At 46.5% G+C, this 16437-nt stretch overlaps 1 long non-coding RNA gene across 1 annotated transcript; it reads left to right on the top strand.

Moving 5' to 3' along the window:
• The first annotated feature begins 10435 nt into the window (after positions 1-10435).
• Positions 10436-16180, top strand: LOC123174775 (uncharacterized). Its single transcript, XR_006487340.1, has 3 exons — positions 10436-10711; positions 10805-11198; positions 12772-16180. It is a non-coding gene; the product is annotated as an uncharacterized lncRNA (long non-coding RNA).
• The last annotated feature ends 257 nt before the right edge of the window (positions 16181-16437 follow it).

Raw genomic sequence — 16437 nt, 5'->3', positions numbered from 1 at the left:
CGTTGGGCGTCGAGTACATCTCCGTGGTCGCCTGGAAAACAGCAGACAAAACGAAAGTCAATCGACCTACTCAAAAGAAGACCAACGCAGAAAACGAAGATTTCAGTCGGGAGCATAAAGACACACCTGGTCAACCTCGTACGAACTGTCGAGTGGAATGACCCTCCTGGCTCCTCGGGGGTTGTCCTTGTTCCCCGTGATGCTTGACAGCCACCCCTCCAACATCTCGTCGGTGACCTCCTCCGGGTGGATCCGAGTGGTGTCCTCAAGGCCTGAGTACAGCCGCATCGGGTGGTCACGAGCCTGGAGCGGTTGGATTCGCCTCTTGAGGAAGACTTCCAGCAGATCCATTCCCGTCACACCCTCGCGGACAAGTTCAACCACTCGACCCGCCAGTACCTTGACCTGGGCTTTTTCTTCCGGCGTCACCTTCGGAGAAGCAGGCTTTTCGGCTCGGTCGAGAGAGAAAGGCGGAGACCAGTCGACTGCCCTGGAGTCACCTGGTCCTGGCAGTAGAACCAAGTCGCCTGCCAACCTCGGACCGACTCCGGGAAAGTGATGGATGGGAAACAGCTCTTCCCCCTCGTTTGGATCGCCAAGCCCCCACACAACTGGATCACTTGCATCTTCTCATCACTCGACTTGGCCTTCTTGACCAACTAAGAGCGACAAGTGAAAATGTGCTTGAAAAGCCCCCAGTGTGGGCGGCAACCCTGGAACGCCTCACACATAGAAATGAAAGCGGCGAGGTAGACAATGGAGTTTGGGGTAAAGTGATAGAGCTGCGCTCCAAAGAAGTTCAAAAAGTTTCAGAAGAAAGAATGGGGCGGCAGAGAAAACCCTCGGTCGATGTGAGTGGCCAGAAGCACGCACTCACCGTCGCGAGGTTGAGGTTCGATCTCTCCCCCCGGAAGACGCGCGGCTTTGTGGGGAATGGCTCCCCCCTCAACCATGTCATCGACATCCTCCTGCCGGAGCACCGATGGCATCCAGTCGCCATGGATCCAACCTTTGGGCAGGGCCGTCCTGCAGGAAGATCCGCCGCGCGCAGACTTCTTCCCCTTCCCCGCCGCCGCCGCCTTCTTCACGCGCTCCGGAGCGGTCGTCTTGCCCTTCACCATCGTCGCCGGCGAGATCTCGAACAGGTTTGTGGTAGTTGGGCGAGAGCGAAGGCAGCGGAAGAGGTTACAAAGAAAGAGAGGAAGAAGGAGAAGAGAAGAGCACGCGCACTGTTGGGGGACTCCGAGCCGGCAACTTATAAGGGGCCGCTTCCGAGTGGCTGACCAGTAGGCCCAGGCTATCCAGTCAAATCCTGCGGCAGGCGCGCGCGCAGTACGTGGCGAAAAAGGCGGCGTGGAGATCGAGGAGCCTTCGCATTGTCACTTCCGATTACTGCGGCCGCCCCCGTTCCGCGCGCTTCCCAAAAAATTCAAATCCCGTGATATCCGCTGGCTGCAGAACAATTTGTCAAAACAGAAAACCCCGCGCGCACCGGCGCTCGGTACATCACAGGTGAAGAAATCCACTCGACGAAAGGCCTGGAACGGATCAAGGCGACTGAAAGAGGTTGATGACGTCATCTGTGACGGTCGACCCAGAACGAAGCACTCATATAACCCGAAGAATCAGTCGGAAAGGTCACCAACCCTTTTCTCACTCTAGTCTCTATCCATTCGGGGGCTAATGATGAAGCTATGTACCTAGGGTAGGGGCACGGACCCATCCTAAAAAAGCCCCACCCAAGGACATCCCTAGAATGAGCCACCTCTCAAACAACTGGAAGGCATCCCACTCGACGGGGTCAACACACTCGACCAAAGAACAACCACTCGACCACGAAGCCAGAAGACCTAAAGTCACTCCGCAAGCAAACGGTCGGGCATTAAGTAGTCGTTATGGTTATTATAACGCCCCACCTTAAATGTACCTAAAACCCTGCATTACTGAGAGCAGGAGGGGGCCGGCGAACTCTATATAAGCCACCCCCCTCCTCAGTATGAAGGGTTCGCACCCTTGTGATCTACACACGCATAATCCAATCGACCGCCTCCGGGCATCGAGACGTAGGGCTGTTACTTCCTCCGAGAAGGGCCTGAACTCGTAAACCTTGCGTGCTTACAACTTCCTAATAGCTAAGGTCTAGCCTCTTCATACACACCCCCCTACCTCACTGTCAGACTTAGAACCACGACAGCCAACACCATCGTTGGGCCTCCGCTTGAAGGTTGCCGAGTACATGTCATGTAAACGGCGGTAAGTGGTGAAAGCGTGTATGAGGAAGTACACCCCTGTAGGGTATAAAACTATTCGAATAAACGCGTCCGCGGTAAAGGACTACTTGGTTGCCTATACAGTTCATAGACAAGTTAATGGTTACTACTAAAAGACTCAAGATAAGTGTGAGTACCGAGGATGGCCCTCTCGTAGGATGACGAGATAGGATCCCCGGTGGAGTATTGTGTTGGTGAGTAGTGGACTCGTGTGTGAAAACTATTTTACTAGTGGAGTTCCGTAGGATAGCTTAGCCAAGAGTCAAAGCTGGCTTGCTGCAATAATCCCACCACCTTCTTGAGAATGAGCATGTATAGTAGGTTCTGTTGTAAGACTTGCTGAGTACCTTTGTACTCATGTTTGCTTAATTACTGTTTTAGATGACAACACCGCTCCCACTACAACAAAATATGTCAGTAGGTACGCTTTTCCTAAGACGCTTTTATATTCGTCCTTACATTTGGAAGTACCTATTATGTAGAGACGCTTTTTAGGACGATATGCATAGCGTCACAAATTTCACTCTTACAGGTGCATCATATTCATTATTATTTTCATGCATAAATACATTAGGACGATTTTGAGACGTTTTAGAATACAACGCTATGGCTAGAGAAGAGTTTAAAAATAATCTATAATCATTTCTAAGAGTAATAACATATAATCTTGTAATACTAGGTTGTAAATAAAATCAGCTAATAAGATGGACAAAACACGGATCGAAAATGGCATGCCCATCTCTGCCCATAAACGAAACAGAAATCTCTAGACGAAGCTCAATTTTTTTTGATGAAACACGGAACAGAAATCTCATCGTGCGCACCTCCCAGACCTTGCGTTATACTAGAAGAACGCCCGTGCGTTGCAACGGGGCCACATTAACTTAAAAAGTTTAATATTACAACATTGGCGACCTTTTTTACCATCAAATCCTCACACACACACTCTCCCTCCCTCTCCCTCACTCTCTCTCCCTCTCTCCCGCTTCTCCTAGCCGCCTCAACATCACGTCATTACCAAACATGTAGTGGATGCCTAGTGGGACAAGGGTTAAGAAATAACATGAGGTGAAAAATACGATGGTTGTCAATTCCATAAGACGATCCAAGTAATTTGACAAAACAGATCGGGAGCATCTTGTATAATCTCAAAAAAGCAACTAAAAATATGAGAAATGAAGTGATGAAAATCAGCGCCTGCTCTCATTTATGCTCGCTTTTGTAATGGGAGGCAAGGAATGGGGATACCGGGAGAAGAAAGGATCACATGGACGGCAAGCCTCCACCACCGGCAAGTGGGGTTGCTTCACATCCAATCTCCACGGCCGCCGCCTCCATGGGGACGAACTCCCATGTTCACAACCGGGCTCCCAATCGGGCGCTGCCTCGCCGACCTTGACGACGAAGTAGTCCCTCCCTTCGATCCCATTCGCAACGGAGGCAACACCCATCCCAGCGGACGGGTCCACGTTGCGATCCCTACTGGATTGTGGTCGCGCCTCCCCAAACCTCACCGCGGGACACATGAGAGGGCGCCGTTGCCATGGTCGGGTTTGGATGGGGAAAGTAGGCGACATAGCAGCAACGGCGCCTTCGCCGGGATTGGTGGCGACGGAGGCGAGCAAGCGGGAGGACGGCGGCGGTGAGAGAGTAGGAGGGTGGTGGCGGCAGTCCATCGGCCGCCGTGACGTGAGAGGAGGATGGGGATGGGGCCGCGATCTGGACGTATGGAGCGGTCGAGAGGAGGGGAAGCAGGCGGCTTGGTTTTTCCATCGTGCGGGGTTTGGGGGAGGTCAAACGAGAGGGCTTTTTTCGTGCGGGAGGCAGAGCAACGAGGGCAGATGTAGGGAGACTGGACGTGGTCGATTGGCAGGAAAAGGAAAGCTACGCATTTTTTAGGTAGTAGAGATGATTGATAATAAGAAAGGGAAAATCACATCAATATAAGGAAATATCCCATCAATATTTGATTGATTGTGATTTATTTTTTATATGATAACTAATCTGATCATCAATACTTGATTGATTGCGATTTATTTTTTATATGGTAACTAATCTGATGGGTTGGCAGGAAAAGGAAACCTACGCATTTTTTAGGCAGTAGAGATGATTGATGATAAGAAAGGGAAAATCACATCAATATAAGCAAATATCCCATCAATATTTGATTGATTGCGATTTATTTTTTATATGGTAACTAATCTGATCATCAATACTTGATTGATTGCGATTTATTTTTTATATGGTAACTAATCTGATGGGTTGGCAGAAAAGGAAAATTACGCATTTTTTTAGGCAGTAGAGATGATTGATGATAAGAAAGGGAAAATCACATCAATATAAGGAAATATCCCATCAATCTTTGATTGATTGCGATTTATTTTTTATATGGTAACTAATCTGATCATCAATACTTGATTGATTGTGATTTATTTTTTATATGGTAACTAATCTGATGGGTTGGCAGAAAAAGGAAAGCTACGCATTTTTTTAGGCAGTAGAGATGATTGATGATAAGAAAAGGAAAATCACATCAATATAAGGAAATATCCCATCAATATAAGGAAATGTCCCATCAATATTTGATTGATTACGATTTATTTTTTATATGGTAACTAATTTGATCATCAATACTTAATTGATTGCGATTTATTTTTTATATGGTCGATGAAGTTTTTTTGTTGGGCGCGGGTTTTTTGGGTGGCTGCGTGGGATGGGTGGGGTGGGAGGATGACGAAAAAAAACCAGAGGTGGGAGGATGACAAAATAAAACCGGATGAAAATAAAATCGGAGTACCAGGCTACCAACTGCTCCATTAAGAATAGAGATAGGAGTGCGACGCAAAGGGCCAGACGACTAGGCCAGCTCACCAGACGCAATGAGAGTTTTTTTTAACGCGTGGCATAAAAATCCCAAAAATCAAGTAGTTGGGGAACTTGAACTCGGGAAACAGCGCCGTTGAACTTCCGCCGCTAGCCAATGGAATAGAGGACTGTTGGTGATTGTTACAATCGCAAGTATTTAATAACCCACTGCAGCGGCGAGACTCGGATACATTTCTGTTTATTTTTTAAACTGCCAACAATTTTGAAATGTCAAATATTTTTAAAAATGTGAACTACATTTAATACAAGAATTTTTTTGAAAAATGTATTTTTTGGAATTCTAAATAATTTTTGAAAACATGAATAATTTTTGGAATACTCATATATTTTTTTGAGAAAAAATCCTCAAATATTTTTTAGAGTGCAATTTAAAATTGCAAACATTTCTTAAAAACTAGACATTCCTTTTGAAAATAACGAATTTTTAAAAAACATGAAAATTTATTTTAGAAGGGATTTGTTTGATAACATGAAAAAAGTCAAAAATTCTGTTTTTTTGTATTTTAAAACATTTATTGAATATTGTGAATAAAATTTGACACTCTGAACATGTTTTTGAAAACTAGCATTTTTTAAATGATATTTTTTTGGAGAATGCGAACAAAATTTATGAATGCCAGAACAATTTTGGAGAGCTTGAAAAAGTAAATTTTGAACATTTTCTGTATTTATGAAAAAGAAGTGGAAAAAATTAAATGAAAAAAGAGACTAAAAACAACAATAATAAGAAACAGAAAATAAGGAAATAACAAGAAAAAAACAAAACTTTATCCGATGTAGCCGCTCGTCTCGTGTTCACCACGCCGTTCACACCGGGTCAACGTCAGTTTTAGTGATCTCATTGTGCCACCATGCCCTTCCTCCTTATGGTCGACATTGTACATAGGAACATTATAATCATATTTTGATATAATTATTATTTTTATCTAAAAAGCAACCACTTCAAAATATATGTGCAATAAATAATATTTTCTCCAAATGATAGGATTCCTGCTTCATTAACAAGAAAAGGAGAGTTGCTCATTTAATTGGGGAAAACTAAGCAAAAATCTAATTGCCTGGCTAATTGTGAAGAACCGAGCAAAAACCAACATAACCGTTGAGCGACACACATAAGATACCCCACCGCACACTACTCCAAAGAGAGCCTCATCGACACAGCACGGATGTGGCATTGTTATCACTCCTCCCTAGAGGCGTCCTCGCCATCCCTAACCCTGAGCCGACGACTTCGACTTCGCCGTAGGCGATCGTCAACCCAAACCACATTGTACAGGCCGTGTGGAGATGTATGAAGATCTGCACCAGAACTCAGCTTCCTACGACCAGACATGACAACTCTGATTCTAACGGAGAATCACGAAGAAGAACTAGGCACGACTAGTGCCGTAGACGATCATTGAACGAACCAACTGCTCCTGTCATTGTATGCCATCGAGACTCCACCACCACAACTTTGACTTCACAGCAACAAACAAGCCGTTGGATAAGAGCCGACTGCTCCTCAACCATAGCCAAGTCTCCAATATTGCTCCCCTCATCATCGTTTCCACAGAAGCCTCGACGCGAACACTGCCATCTTCCACTAACCCAGCTCGCCAATACCCAACTCCAAAGACGAAGCACCCATGGGAGGGGGAGGATACGAAACGAAAGCGCCACCATCGTCTGATCAAACTAGATCAATGGTTCCCCCCGGAGCTACAACGATCAGCGCCGGAGCGGTGTGGCGACAATACAATGATGCCTCCTAGAAGATAAGCAGCGACCACGGGCGCCGCCATTGTTGGTCGCGCCCACAACCAAGACAGGGCTTTCACCCAAGCTCCCAACATCACCTCATCCGCACATCATATCACAACAACGCCCACCTAGCACCACCACCGAGCCAAATTGCAATCGAAGAAGGTCATCGTCGGAACAACCAATCGCACCTTGCGAAGGCCGCAGACCAACAACAACCGCTAGATCTACCAACCGCCGACCGAAAGTCCGGTCACTGGATGTAGCACGAACCAATCCTTACCGACGACCACGCAACCATGGACCAGAGATATGCCACCCGAGGCCACGAAGCACCTTCGTTTCCAGCCATGACCAGGCTCCCACGCGCGTGTGCCGGAGAACGCAGAAGATCCAACACTCGCCTGTGTGCCTCTGCACCATCACCACGAGCCGCTCCACCACGCCATCCCCGGACTACCGCGCAGCCCGAGCATCAACCCCTCACCACGCAGTCGAGGGACCTCACAGTGGCAGAACCTCGCCGCAGAGCCACTTGTGCTGCACCTCCCCGCAGACTCACCACGTCCCAGCCACGACCAGAGCACCATCGGGCCGCGCACACCCTTGTGAGGCCCATGCTATGCCTGATCAGATCGGGCAAAGCACCAGCCACCACCCCACACCGCCAGGGCCGCCCAGGCTAGCCGACTGCTGCCCGCACACCAGATCTGGGCGCGAGGGCCCCGGATCCGCCTCTCTGCCAAAGGAGAGGAGCTTCATCCCGCCCGCACAGAACACGCAATGTCCATTCACGGGCACCGCACGAGCCAGCCACGAGGACGCCCGCTATATGAAAAAGAAGCATGTCGCTGCCGCTGCCACACGGGCTTTCCCCGGCGTCGCACCATGGCAGTCGTGAGAGGGGAAGACGGCAGAAGAGCCGACTGTCGATGGTGGCTAGGTTCACCGCCTATGTCGCTCGTGTGGAGCGACACGGACCTAATGTGTGCTTCTTAATGGCATCCATGCAAAAAATAATAACAAAGCAAATGTATGAGCATTGACCCCTTTTCTAGTTGTTTTATTTGGCACGTGCTAGGAATCATCCGACTTATATGTGTGTAAGATCAGCCGCCTGGATCACTGTTAGATTGATCCGTTGGATCTGTCCGTGGGAATTTACATGCACGTGTCGCTTTCCACCGAGCGTACTGGCCAGTCCTTATTTTCTTTCTTCTGGTCGTGACTGGTCGCAGCAACACTTTACATGCACCTTGCTCTAGTCAATGCTGCCAAGTCTGTAGCCATGTATGTCTCACATCTTGATTGCATTTCACTTTGCAGGGTTTCACTTGATTGCATTTCACGGATTGATGGAAAAAGTAGAAGAAAACAAAAACTTGGTCGTATTTTTGCAATTAAACATAGCAGCTATTGTAACAACAACAAAATACAGGAAAAACAATGAAAAATAATTCAATATTTACTATTAATCACATAGACTGTTGCAAAAGTATCGTTAAACTAAAATACCTTTTTTAACAGTCGCAACAACAAATAGACTAGAAAAGCCACGTTTTCGGTTTTCTTCTGTACTAGATGGAACCAGCTTTGCAGCGTCGCACGGCCGACTTTGCAACAAACAGAAACAACGGTGGTTGACCTTGCAACATAGCGTATCTGGTCTGCAGTATCGACTCGTGTGGTCCCGTGCTATGAGGGGGGCGCCGTCGTGATGCGAGGCGTGCCGAAAGCCGGTGTTATGGGAGTGTCTTTGTGTTGCCTCAAGGTTGCCCAAACGTGACGATGTTACGTCGACATGCTTCGAGGGCCGCGGGGATGACACGACGGCTCTGTGCTTCGGCAACCGGGACTATGCTGTGACGACAACCCGACTACTTCGATGATGTTACGCCAACAACCCAACTGCTTCAATGATGTTGCGACGACTTGCTTTGACGACCGCGGTGTGCTTTGACGGTTGCGGTGATGCTATGACAACAACCTGGCTACTTTAATGATGTCGCGATGGCGTGCTTCGATGGATGCGGCAGGTGCTTCGATAGCCACGACGATGCTACGATGGCAACCTGGCTGGTTCAATGATGTTGCGATGTCGTGCTTCGACGGCCGCGGGGATGGCACGACGGCTCTGTGCTTCGCCGGCCGCCACAATGCCACAACGACAACCCGACTACTTCGAGGATGTTGCCCTAGCAACCCGACTATTTCGATGATGTTGCGATGGCATGATTTGACGACCGCGGTGTGCTTTGACGGTTGAGGCAAGCTACGACGACAACAACCTGACTACTTCAATGATGTTGCGATGGCATGATTTGACGACCGTGGTGTGCTTTGACGGTTGCGGCAAGCTACAACGACAACCTGACTACTTCAATGATGTTGTGGTGGCATGATTTGACGACCACGGTGTGCTTTGACGGTTGCGGCAAGCTACAACGACAACCTGACTACTTCAATAATGTTGCGGTGGCGTGCTTCGACAGCCGTGGCGATGCTACATGGCAACCCGACCGCTTCGACGATGTTGCGACATCATGCTTCAACGGCCGCAACGGGTCCTTCGACAGCCACGACGATGCAGTAACCAACTGTGACGGTGGCATGCTTCAAATGGTCACGACGATGCTGCGATGGCGTGCTTCAACGACCACGGTGATGCTGCGATGACGTACTTTGATGATGTTGCAATGGCATGCTTACCCGCCATAGCGGTGGTCCGACGACAATGGTCCGACGACTTCGACGATACTACAACGACAACAGCGTACTTCGATGATGTTGCGATGGCATGCTTACCGGCCGTGGTGCTGCTCCGACGACAATGGCACGACTACTTCGACAATACTACAACGGCAACCCAGCTGCTCCACATTTGTTGTGATGGGGATGCTTGAACGGCCACAACATCAAGGACGCTACTCTAAACATTGCTATATCCAAAGCAACCATGACTCCTTGAACTTGCTAGTACCAAATCCAACAAATATCCATGACCAGTGTCAAGAAAATGGTGTTGGAATCCTTGTTTGGTGCTTGCTAAGTGCTTCATCTTAAGATTTTTGTTTAAAAAATATATTATTTTGAGATTATTTGCAGTATCATATATGTTAATACCTGGCAAAGCACTACTAAGTGTGATGTAAAAAGAAAAAAAAAAGGGACCATGTACCTTTATGCGAGTAGGCTATATGCTACGTATTCCACGGATCGGAGGGAGTAGTAACTAGGATGGGTTGGGCACGCTAACTCGCCTGATGGGTAGAGCGCTCCGAGCGCGCTTGGTGCCACATGATTGCGTCCGATCAGACGGCGCGCGAGGCGACTGACAAACCAGGAAATCATCCGACTGTTTTTAAATCTTTTCCTTGTTTTATCTATAACAGAAACAAATTGTCATTTTTTAAATGATAAAAATTATGTTTTCCTGAATTTCGTTTGGAGGAAATATTTTGGCCCTCGGCGCTCCTATTTTCTTTTGCAGCCAGAAAATATCTCCCTGTGTGTATTTTCTCTCACCCACGCGGCCATCTCCCCACTTATCTCCTTCTCCAACCTCCTAATCCATCTAATGGGATCCCTCCCTGGCCACGGCCAGTGATGTGCATCGCCTCCACACAGGAGCGGCGATCGATTTGTTTGGTGGCGGACTTGAGGGAGACTCGATGGGCGGCGAGCGATTTGATGCGGCGGAGGTTGGGGGACAGAGACCGGCCGGCGGGTGCCTCAGGGCTTCTTGTTCCTCGTCCACCCCCTTTCAGGTGTGGCGGCACGCTTGAGGCGGCGGCGGCGGCTCTAATCCCGCGGTTCGTTCTGGTGGCCGTGATTTGGTGCGGGCGTGCCGTTCCGCTGCCCGGGCCGGCGAATCCTGACCTCTCCGCTCTGTTTCTGTCCTGCAGGTAGCCGTGGTCCCACTTCTCGGGCGGGATTTGCGGCGCTGAGGCGGCCGGCGCGACGCGAGCTTGGGGTTGTGCTTGTGCCCGCCGAGGGGCGTGGCTACCGGCCACTCAATCGGGCGCCGGAGGCAGCATAAGGAGGAGGGGATGTTGCGGTGCGCCGTGATCTTATCCCGGCTGCGTGGTTAGGTTTTGGGCGAGTATGGAGGGGACGAGGGCGGCGGGGCCGGGGATGTGCAGATTAAGGTCGGAGGAAGCATCTGCTACGAGGAACATCTTCGTCTTCGACCTACAGGTGGAATATGCAGAGCAAGCATGGGCGTGCATCCGTGCCGCCTTGGGTAGCCACCCCAGATTCGTCGTGCCCCTGCATATTGTGATCTGATCGCTCAAGCTGGTACGGAAAATCCTCGAATTCTTCTAGTGTCTCAAACTTGTGTAGTAAATTGATTTCCTGCTTAATCGTTGTCAATTTTTGTTGTTCGACTCTGCAAACTGCAGGCTCCCTGCTCCGTGGTAGGAGTAGAGTAGATATTCACACCAATAAAAAAATCTTCTGAATGTTGGGCGTACATACAGTTCGCTCGGTTTGATTGCTTCTCGGTTGGGTTGCATGTTGTTTACAGATCCTGGGGAGAGGTGAAAAACTACCTCCGTGGTAGGAGTAGAGTAGATATTCACACCAATAAAAAAATCTTCTGAATGTTGGGCGTACATACAGTTCGCTCGGTTTGATTGCTTCTCGGTTGGGTTGCGTGTTGTTTACAGATCCTGGGGAGAGGTGAAAAACTACCAGCATGTACAATGCTCGTCATGTTTGGCGTACAACCTGTTGCGTGGCAATGACGGATTTGCAGGGCGGCGGTGTTGGCGCCGGAGACCACCTTTGGCTCGGCTCCTTGTCGCCGTTTTGCCATCCGCCCTTGCGCACGTCCCTCCTGGCAAAACTCTAGTCGTTGTGCGGGGATTGGTTGCCATCGACGTTGTTGCCTTGGAGCTACCAGCGCGTGATTTGACCTCTGACGTTTCATGCCTGAGTGCTATTTATTGGACTCACTCCACTTGATCCCAAGTGATGCGGTCATACAGGACAAACAATTTCCTTTGAAGGTCTGTCTAGCCTCCTCCCTTGTCTGTTCGTAGTTACTCCTTTCTGGCAAGTAGTACAAATTGGTCTACCACAGCCCACAGCCGCCCCCCTGCATTGTGAAACAAATGGAATTAAGATTCGAAGTTAGTAGAAAATTGATAACATTTTGAGAATTGTCACATCACACAACCAAGTAAATGGACAGATGACACGAAAATGGCGCATCCATGTTTTGATTGCATCCGTGTATTCAACAATCACATAGCATGTTCTGTTTCACCCAGGAAAAAAAAAGATCGCATAACATATTTTACTTAAATTTATTTCATCACCTTTGTGAATTAGAGAATAGAAGAATAATGTATCTTTTGTTATGAACATGAATAGTACATCTAGTTCAGCAAAGAAAAGAAAAGATAGGGAGAAAATATATGATTGTTTGAAACCAACTATTTCAGTGGTAATATGCAAATATGGTAATTGTTTGCTTAATGAAATGTTCACTATATATGTGCAGAAGTAGAACAGAGTTATATAGGTGTTACTCTGGTGATTTGGCTCTGCTTCTCCTGTTTCGAAAGAGGATTTTCTTCTTTCTGCTATCTGGCAGTCCTTATCTGATAATGGCTATCATTTGCGATTGATGATATTATCTCTTAGTTTAATTCTGCCTATAGCGAATAATTTGATTTCATTCACCGTCCATTATTTAGCTACTTCAGTGGCCTATATACTAGCCTTGCTATCTCTAGGAGAAACATAAATGTCTAACGATGTTGCCATTCCTGGGACTGAAAAATGGTCATGTTTTTTCACGCCCAACAGGTGTTACCTTTTGATAAAGCATGCACATTATTTACAATCTCTTTGTCCATTTCAGGGGAGAGCATTTCAAAGGAAGCACGGACTGGAGGTGTAAGGTTAGATGGCAAGCTATTTTGCTCATGCAGTTTGATGATAAAATTCATTAAGTCCACTTCCTTGTTTATTTGTCTCATGATTAATGGTTATTTTTTTAACTTCCAAATGTCGGCTAGAAAGTGATATACTATGATTAAACATGTCATAATCCATTGATTTATGGTCACGGTTACATTTGATAATTTATAATCACATAAATGAACTTAAAATGTTTCGGGCCTGGCATGTTAGCATTGCTTTACATTATAGTACAATGAATATATGATGGAAACAACATCGCAAGATCACTCAGCACTATAGGCCAGCACAGAAAACACACATACACTTCTAGTTTACATGACGAGTACTTTATTTGTTTGCATCATCCATGCATGTTTAGCTTTCAAAATAAATTATTATGTTGTAACAAAACCTTAATCTAAGCTGATCAAAAGTATGTGTAGAATAGGGCTGCTTAGTGCATTCCTAGTACATGATATCAGAACTCTTGGAAATTATCATTCTTGAGCTGGTTATATCTCTCCATTCATAACTCTTACTATTTAATTGCATAATGCTCATACTGAAAATAACAGTGCAGTCAGGCTAGGTGGTTTTCACCAAGTCAATAAGCAGGTACATATATGCTAGGTATCCAAACGGTTGTATAATTGTAGTTGGTCTAATTCTCTATGAAATTGTCCTTCTTTGCGTAAAGTGAAATCTTCCCAGTTTTATTAATAGCAAATGTTCTATTTCTTGCAAAAGTGTGATAAAACTGAAGTCTTGTTCTTTTCGATCAATTTGAGAAGCAAAAACAAACCCTTGGCCAATGGAATTTTAGGGAGTAAATATAGAACATATGTGGTTGAAGGAAACATGCTTGGAGAACAATATGTTGCAGTCTCTGTCCGTAGCTATATCTAGGAGATGAGAACTGGTTAGACCATATGAAAAACTCCAAACAGCAGGAGATGCTGGTTATGTTATTGCTTGGCCTTCCTCACATGTAAGTATGTTTCCATACAACCATCAAGTATGCTCCAATATCCACATTTAAGATATTTTAGTTATCGAAATCTTTGTGGCTGTTTTTAGGTAAGAAAAAAACTAAGCCAACCACTCCAACGAAGCATTTGTATGATACACTTATAATTTATCAAAGAACATCTTATCTTGCACTTGTCTAAAAACATTGTTCATTTGCTTTCCCAGGGCGGTTCAGTATTTGAAAAGAGAGTGCATTAAGGGAGCCAGGAGTAATTGGGTAGTTCAGGATTTGAAAAGGGAGCCAGGATTAGTCTGTGAATGAAAAAGTATTGTTCCTTATGTTATATTTTAGCTTAATTGAGAAACATAGTTCTAGACTATAGGATATTTTTTATTTATTTGTACTCCCTCCGTCCGGGAAAAGTTGTCACCGGCGCAGTTCAATTGTAATTTTGCCAAAAAGACCTTATCATTTTAAATCTCATGCTAATCTGCCCTTCTTCCTCCCCCGACGCCCACGGGCACCGCGCACCCAGCCTCCGTCTCCCCTCGTCGCCGGCGGGCACCGCGTGCCCCAGCCACCGCAGGGATCAGCCGACGATGAAGTCGCACTTGCGCCGCCGCCCACCTGTCCCGCTGCTGCAAACTTGTGCCTCCCCTGCTTACCTGCGCACACAGAGGCAAGCTTCGTCGCCGCCCGCCTGCTCCTCTCCGGCGACAACTCGACGGGCGGCGTCTCCATGGCTGATGGGCGGCATCTCCTCGTCGTCCTGCTCGCGTCCCCAGCATCGCCGCCCACCTGCGCAGCTGCCACAAAGGTGACCCCCGCCGCCTACGTGCGCCGCTCGCAAGGCCTGGGTCGTCCGCTTCGGCCGCCGGCACGCTGCCTTCCGCCACTCCGTCCTCTTCTGCTGTTGCCATCTTCCTCCACCTCTGCTGCTTCTGCTAGTGGTGGTGTAGCTCCCGATCTTCGTCCAGGCGGCCCCAATCTTCTTCTTTGTCCCCCGTTGTGCTGCTGTTGAAGGTACCAGCGCCCCCGCCCTGAAATTCTTGTCATATGGACAAATTGGTGTGAGATTGTCTGGGTAGCATCATGGTAGCATCATTGTAGATCAGATTGATGTGAACTTGTTGAGGATTAGAGCACCGGCGGATCATCCAGTTGGATCCTGAATCAACACATTCACGGCCTCCTCTTCATCGCCCCCTTCTTGCCTGAATTACGAGCAAGCTTTCTCTGGTTGCGTAGAAAACACTCACAATTTCACCTGTAGCAAGCTTCGATTGATGAGTCATCTGTGTACCTAGGCTCAACATGCATGTGTACCACAACCTAGGAAGAATAGAACGGTGAACAAGTCATTATTAACAATAATATCACAGCAGGGTCAGCAAATTCAGAGAGACAAACTTAACAAGGGTAATTTCCATATAATTTTTGGAACAATATTCATTTTTTATTTGAACTTGCAAAAACAGGCAACTGTTGTTTTGAACTCTTAACTACAGTAAGATCTTAGACCCACTCCTTACTAAAATATCCTCTCCCTCCTTGCTGCCATTTTCCTTTTCTTGTGCATCCATTTAGTGTTCTACAGGTCATGTTGGGCGGCACATGCTGCAACAGAGGGCTGAAGACCAAACCTTGAATTACAGAATGTTTTAACAGAACTTTAGATGTTCTACAGGTCATGTACGACTCCCAGGTTCTAACAAAAAAGTTCAGACAACTCCCAGGAGTACATGACCTGAATTTAAAGGACCACAGAAATCCCAGAAACAGTTAACTGTTACAGACAGTTTGAGTTTACTGTTTTTCAGGTCATGGATGTGGCTCAAACTATAGAGAGAAAATCATTTTTGAGTTGAACGAATACTGCCATTAGTTGTCCCAATTTGCTCCATGTTCTAATCACAGGAATACTGGTGTTAGTTGTCCCAATCAACAGCAGCACTCCACACTGTATCAGTACTCCATACATACATATTGCATTCAGTAAGCAAACTTGTGACTAAATTCAAGCTGACCCAGTCACTACTTCGCAGATTAGAACAAGCAGAAAAAAAGACATGACAGTTTTAATCAAGGACCAAGTCTTAGACCATTGAGCGGAGTTTTTCAGCATAGGGGGGAGAAACAGTCATCTTCAGTGACCAGAGTTTTTTTTCTCAATAGTCCAATAATCATCTTCTTAGTTGAAAGCATTTTATTCACATAGTTCATCTTCTTAAGGGGCCCTTCTAAACAAAATTTCCACAACAAGAACAAGGAGTATATGATAGGAGTAATTTGGCCACAACAAGAACAAGGTACTGTAATTGCATGAAATTGCTAAAACTGCTAGAGCTCAATGTACAAATCATGAAATTGCTGGAGTATAAATCATTGCTAGCAGTGAGCAATGAGATGGGAAGACAGACATCACTTTTTAAATGCTAGCTTCAGAAAATTCAGTTAGCAGTGAGCAGTGAAAACAGACATAGTCCAATAATCATCTTCTTACTTGAAAGCATTTTATTCACATGGTCCTAAATTTTATAAACCATACTGATCTGTACTTGAAACTAGAATTAGAAAACAAGATTAAAATTAGTGAACATATACTGTCAAGTTATGTCAATGCTTGAAAATTTTGCAAGCACTAGCTTGGAAAAT

Source organism: Triticum aestivum, unplaced genomic scaffold (genome assembly GCF_018294505.1).
Source record: "Triticum aestivum cultivar Chinese Spring unplaced genomic scaffold, IWGSC CS RefSeq v2.1 scaffold51229-6, whole genome shotgun sequence".
Lineage (NCBI taxonomy): Eukaryota > Viridiplantae > Streptophyta > Magnoliopsida > Poales > Poaceae > Triticum > Triticum aestivum.
This window is presented reverse-complemented; position numbering and strand designations above follow the sequence as displayed.